The sequence below is a fragment of the Vicugna pacos genome, chromosome 28 (genome assembly GCF_048564905.1).
Source record: "Vicugna pacos chromosome 28, VicPac4, whole genome shotgun sequence".
NCBI lineage: Eukaryota > Metazoa > Chordata > Mammalia > Artiodactyla > Camelidae > Vicugna > Vicugna pacos.
In genome coordinates, this window is record NC_133014.1 from 5,183,372 (window position 1) to 5,190,032 (window position 6,661).

Genomic DNA, 6,661 nt, shown 5'->3' on the forward strand with positions numbered 1-6,661 from the left:
GTGGTTAAGCACTTTTGCCTGGTTAGATAAGCAAACAGATGTGAGGCAGAGAGAGGAGTCCAGTTTGATTAGCTTTGTGATCACCAGACCAGAGGCCTCCCTTCCCCTCAGTTCAGTCTCGAACAGAAACTGTCTGTCTGGCTCCGCCCTGCTCTGTAATTGATAACAGGTGCCGACTGTTAAAGAGAATGATCGGGGGTTCTCACCCCAACAAGCAAAGGTACAGGGCTTTATTCTCACTTCTTCCTTAAATGAAATTACTCTTTTCACTGAGGTGAGCTTTAAGCCATGTGAACGCTAACTGCAGGATAACAATTGGTTTTTTGTCTTTAATTATTTTAAAACCTTAGTTTCTTGAGCTCTGTGGTGATTATTTCTAATGCACGAAAACTACTAAAATCTTTTCCACTATGTTATGGACAAAGTATGTGAAGGTAATATACAAATGTGTATGTAAATTGAAAATTGTTCAACTTCATTTATAGCGAAAGATCTCGAAAGCAATAGTGAAGTTCCTCTATTACCTTATTTTAAAAATTGTTGTGTGTTATACTGGTAAAGATATACATGCAGCTGGTCTATCTGTCCGCTGCTGGAGACCACATCAAGTGGCAGAAAATATTTGAAAAATGATTTGAAAATAATTAAAGAGCTTTAAAAAAAATCATACCCTAATTAACAGCAACCAAGTTATATTAATATAATACATGATATTTGTAATGTTACCTTTAAGCACCATGAGAGAAAAATAAAATTTTAAAAGTTCTAGAACCAAATGTAAATACAGAGCTTATTTATCAAGTTCTTATACTGGAAGTCATACATTTTCTACGCATTAGTCAAAGAGTCTGAACACACTTGATTTTTCTTAATTATTTCTTCATGTATCCCACATGCATAAATGTCTCAAGAATGTTCTTAAAACCTTTTCCATGATTCATTTGCTAATAATAAGTTGTCTATATTTAATCCATGGTTTGTTAGGTAATGTACTTACCTTCCTAAAACCATCTTCTCCAAGCTAGGACATTTTCTTCAGAAGACCAGGCCAGGTGTGCTGCTCCAACGCACATGTTTTTCAGTGACTTTGAAGTTAAGAGGCTGGGCCTGCGTGATCCAGATGGCAACAAACGGTCTGCCCTTCTGAGTTTGGGGTCTTACTGGGGAGCTTTTGATTTTCCGGATGAGCAGACAGTTACCTGTTTATTCTGCCTCATTTGAAACCTTCTGTACCATTTTGATCTTACAAGGGGATTCCATGCATGGTGCACAGAGCTGAGCTCCCAGGGGAAGGGGCAGAGCAGGCGAGGGGAGGAGGAAGGGCTGTGGGAGGCTTCATGGTCAAGGCCAAGAAAGAAGGAGAGCTCCACAGTCCTTCAGGTTAAATGAAACCTTCTGATTTACCCACAACTGGACACTTTGGGTATTTCTGAAAATGCAGGTGCCTGGGCACTGTACAGACCTAGTGGATAACGTTGGGGGAGATGGGAGGGAAAGTACCTGTGCTTTGAACTAATTCCCCAGGTGACTTATGCACAATAAAAGTTTGAGAATCATTAAGATGAAATGTTCGTATGACAAGCAAGTGTTGTTTTTATGTGCAATTACCCTTGTTCTTAAGAAACTATTTAGTGTGTCCAAATGTCCAGAAACTAACCTTTTAAACTTTAAACTTATCCAATTGCCTCTACTGGAAGACCTCCAAAAAAAACAAAAAAAAGGCAATCTAGAAATGTACAGCAAAAACAAAATAGCACATTATCATATTCTTTTCAACTAAATTTACAGAGACACTCATAAGCGCTTTCTGGTTTTCATTGCAATAAGTTGGGTTTAAAGTGGTCACTTCAAGTCAGTTCAAGTTCAGCTAAAGCACTGGTTCCGACCACTTTTTGTCCTGGTTTGTGTTTGTATGCAGACCTGAACACACAGTATTTCTGTTTTTGGAGTGGGAGGGAAGTCTCTCCCTCTCAATCACTTTTCGTTTCAACCACTTTGATGGTGAAATTCATTTTTCTCAAATGAAAGGCAAATACCAAAATGCCAAATGCTCATTCAGAACTTTCCCAGGAAGGTAGCACTTTGATAAGTAAGGAGAAGGGAGGACGAAGCCGCGGAGGAGGGAGGCGTATGCCCGGCAACAAGGGGCTGGATCTCTCCAGACAAAATTGCCCCCTTCATCACTTCCCAGGACCAGCCCTGCTGGTTTCCACTTGAAGGGAGCAGCCATTGGAAGGTGATGTCAGGGGCTACCAGGAGCATAGCTCCTGAAACTAGAGGAACCACTTGCTCCAAGTCTGGCCCCTGGTCTGAAAGGAGCAGAGGAAAGACTGTTTCACTTTCAAACTGGGGCGAACTGATTAATCCATAAAAAGCTTTTCAGCCAGACTGTATTTGCCGTAGAGAAAAAGGAAAGGGTTCTATTTCAGCTCCCTGGGTCTCCTCCCCGCACTGAGCTAATTAAGGGTCACTCCAGGATCTCCAGAGTTTTCTTTGGTGGCTTCAGAGGGGAAAGATAGGAGGTGGCTTTGAACAAACAGGAACCTTACCCATAAAGCCAATCTCAGATTTCAGCCTCAGTTCTTTTGCCAGCGAAAGCATCCCGCATAGAGCAGGGAGTGGGCCATTGTGCCAGGGAACTCACCCTCCGGGAAAGACAAAACCCCAGCAAGCACAGAATAACAGAAGGTAATCTCAGAAACACATTCTGGGTCTTCATCCCTTAGCCTTGAAGATAACCGGACCAAACGTTGGGAGAGGATCCCTCCCGTGGAGGGGCAGGTACAACGCGTCCTTGGGGCTAAAAGTTGGTGTTCTCCAAATCATTGTCAGGGGTCATCTGAAGTCTCTTGAAAACTTTTCCAGTGACTCCCAAGCTTCCTCTGGTTCTCCCCTAACTTAGAGCCTGGCAGGGCTGACACGTGGTCTCCGAGTGTCACCTTATGATTCTGTCCTCAGCTCCACACGGCCATCCCCAAGCCTGAAGGCATTTCCTAGGAGGGTTTGAAGAAGAGCCAAATGGAAAAGCAAACAGGCAGAAAGCTTAGCAAGAGATTAGGTCCCGTTAAATATTTGTGTCTTGGTGCCCTGCAGGGCAGCATAGCACATGGAAAAGCTATTCGGAGGTTTACTTTGCTTTTAAAAGGTTGATAATAAATTTACTAATGTTACAAATTTCAAATTCAAATATTCAGTTATTTCTCTAAGCACTTAAGGTCAGTCCACATGTGATGACTCAAACTTTACAGTTACTGAGAATCTTGAATTCTCTTTCCATTGCGATTTGGAATCTTGGCTGAGATGCCCATTTAAAAATCATGGGACTATTTCGGTTGCTTAAGGATTCACTTTAAATTGGAATTTAAGGCCTGTTTTCTGTTGTCTCTATCAGTTTAAAATCTCAAACGATACAAGTACACAAAGCAGCAAACATGCGAGATATCAATACCCCAGATTAGATCTCACAAATGTTTTCTGTTTAGTTTTAAGTCTTTGCACCATCGAACGATATTTATCCACCATGGCATTTCACACAATTTGGTGAATTTCCTATAGAATTTTACGGGGTGCCTTCTCAACTTGGTGGGTTTCTCAATGCCCAGGGATTTCAGGTCGGACATGATTGATCCTTGCACCCAACGCTAATGGGCCGTACCTGACCCTATTTGTGGTGTCTGGGTCAATGATTTCGTTATTCAAAGGAGATAGCCGGGCAGTCCCAGACCTATAACTAATTATATAAGGACAATTATTTGGGAAAGATTCTCAGAAGTTGCCCCATAGTGCAGAGTGTTAATTAGATTGTATATTTGGATCTTAAGATGCATACTATTTTTTCATTTAACTCTGAAGTTCTTTAGACCTGATGAAATCTCCATTCTTTTCCTTCTTCCTCTCTCTTACTGGTATTAAGTGATACCTGCTTGAATTTTGACTCTCCTCTCATGAGTCTGATCACAGTATTCAGTCAGTCTGTTAACATTGAAATTAAGTTGAGAGCAGTGTTGAGAGGCTGCTGAGGGAGCTGAGTCACTGGAACAGTTTATTGTATGCAGACAATAAACCAGAGAGCGCCTTTGCTAAGAGCGGAGCGGGTTTCCCATGCTCTCTTAACTGGTCATTTCAGCCCTCGTTCTTCCCCACTACAATTCTTGCTGTTGCCAGAAATGGATGCAGGAACCACGTTATAATGAAGCTCAGAAACCAGAATTGCCTGTTGTTGGGTTTCACAGCAAGGATTTGCTATATTCTGAAAAGCCAGAGAGGTGATGGGAGGTGCCCATGGGAGTGAAAACTTATTGCTCATATAATCAGAAAAGTAGAGATCGGGAGATGTCCAAAGATGGGATGGACCTCAATGGCTAGATGAATTCCAGTTACTTGCAGTGCAGAATGAAAGGTAACAAACAGCATCAATCCACCAACCAACCCACCCGGACTCTAGCAAAAAATAAAAATTAAAGCTTCATCTCAAATGACTGAACTAATCTTGGTTCCAATTTGTGTGATCTTGGGCAGGCAATAACTGCTCTGATCTTTAGTTCATTTATTTGCTAAATGGAAGCATAAGTACCTCCCAGAGATGCACAGCCCAGAAGGGAGACTTGTCACATGCTTAGGACACCAGGAAAAACAGAGCTTCAAAACAGAGAGAAGCTTGGTTCTGTTAATGTGACATTTGATACTTCAAAAGAAAACTGATCAAGGTCGTATTAAGGAGAGAAATAATAATTCTGCTGCAGGTCCTTACACATATTCTGTAATTAGTATTATTTTAATTTTAATCTTGTGTTCACCCTAGTTTTTCAGTCCATAGACCGTTAAAGGTCTGGCTTAGTTCCCAGAGTTACCATGAGAATTAGATTTGCATGAAAATTTAGTTTCAAAAATATAATAGGTGGTTGATCATTTGTAGTGTGAGAGGACAGAAAGTTGTAAAATAAGAATTTCACAGCTTCTCTGCCTACCCTTGACTGCTGGGAAAAAGTGTCCTTGACTAATGACACTTGGGCCTCTCTTAGTCATCCCAGCCTTATCCAGTTGGCTCCTGCAGTAAAGGTAGGGGATGCAGGACTTTAAAAAGGGGGAAACTTGTTGCAGAGAAGAAAGATTAGGTGCAGGAAGAAAGAGAGAAAGCATGAGAAAAGAGTCTAGACCTTGCAGGATGAATGGGTTTGGAACCTCTTGGGAATATTAGACAAAAGGATGACTTCAAGCAACCACTGCAACAGGCCCTAAAGGTAAGAGAGACATTAAAGTGATTTTTAAAGTGTTTTAAGGTCTTTGTCTTTAAATGTTCTTCATATTTGGCCTTTGCAGGGGAGAAAAGTGAAGAACTAAATTGTTCGGCAGTTCATGGTTTTACTGATGGACTATTATATCTTTGACTCCAAGTTCGTGGTGGGATGAGAATTGAGGACAGAACAAGCCATTCTGGCTTTGTACCAATTAAATTATCATCATTAACATCACGATCACCATTATTTCAAATACATAGAGAAAAGCAAGAGGGTATCGTGGAATCTACGCAGGCAAAGAAAGTGAGTTCAGGCCACAAAGAACAAGCGCGTTGGAATGAGAAGCACTCAGAGCAGGACACAGGACCAGCCCATCCAATATGTTCTGTGCACCTGCTTTGGCCCAGGCGTGTGGGAGAGACTGCAACACTTCCCAGCAAAGGTTTCTTCTTCCAGAGGACCCCGGTCCTGGGAAGGAAATAATCAAATACCCTGACATACCAGATAGGAAGTGTTATAATGCTGAGAAAGTATAACAAAATTCAGCTGTTACAGAAAGGATGAAATGATTTGCTTTTGTATAGAAGAATTAGAGACCAAATCCATGAAGTAGTTAGAATAGTTCAACTGAACCATGAGTTTCAGGTTCAGATTGGATTTGGGCTGGTATGGCTGACAGAGAAGGGGAAAGCTCATAGCTTGATATTGAAAAATATGTTTGTGCTCTTTTCCTCTCTGGCTGCTTGAAGGTCAGCTGCCATCGTGAATGACACAGTAACTATCCAGACCAGGAAGTTCATGACCAACTGACTACTTCAGCAGAAACAAATGGTCATTGATGCCCTTCACCCTGGAAAGGCAATAGTACCTAAGACAGAAATTCGGGAAAAAGTAGCCAAAATGTACAAGACCATGCCAGACATCATCCTTGTACTCGGATTCAGAACTCATTTTGGTGGTGGCAAAACAATTGGCTTCGGCATGATTTACAATTGCTTGGATTACGCCAAGAGAAATGAACCCAAACACAGGCTTGCAAGACATGGTCTGGAGGAGAAGAAAAAGGCCTCAAGGAAACAGCGAAAGCAATGGAAGAACAAGATGAAGAAAGTCAGGGGGGCTGCAAAGGCCAACGCTGGTGCTGGCCTAAAGGAGTGAGCTGGAGACTGGACAACAGAAGGGGTGAAGATTCTGCAGTGACTGTATATGTGGTGAGTGTGCAGATTTTTCATGAGAGGATTAATAAACTAAAAACTTTAACATGAAAAAAAAGAAAAATATATTTGTGAAAATAAATATAGTCCACTGTTATGCTTCCTGCTATGTATAAGGTAAAATTATATATGTTTTATACCATATATATATATATAGTGTTCAATGATGAACACAAATATAAAAATCCCAAACAAAATATTAGCAATAAA

At 41.2% G+C, this 6,661-nt stretch overlaps 1 pseudogene; it reads left to right on the forward strand.

Moving 5' to 3' along the window:
• Positions 1-5,871: 5,871 nt before the first annotated feature.
• On the forward strand, positions 5,872-6,395 carry LOC102540873 (small ribosomal subunit protein eS24 pseudogene; annotated as a pseudogene).
• The last annotated feature ends 266 nt before the right edge of the window (positions 6,396-6,661 follow it).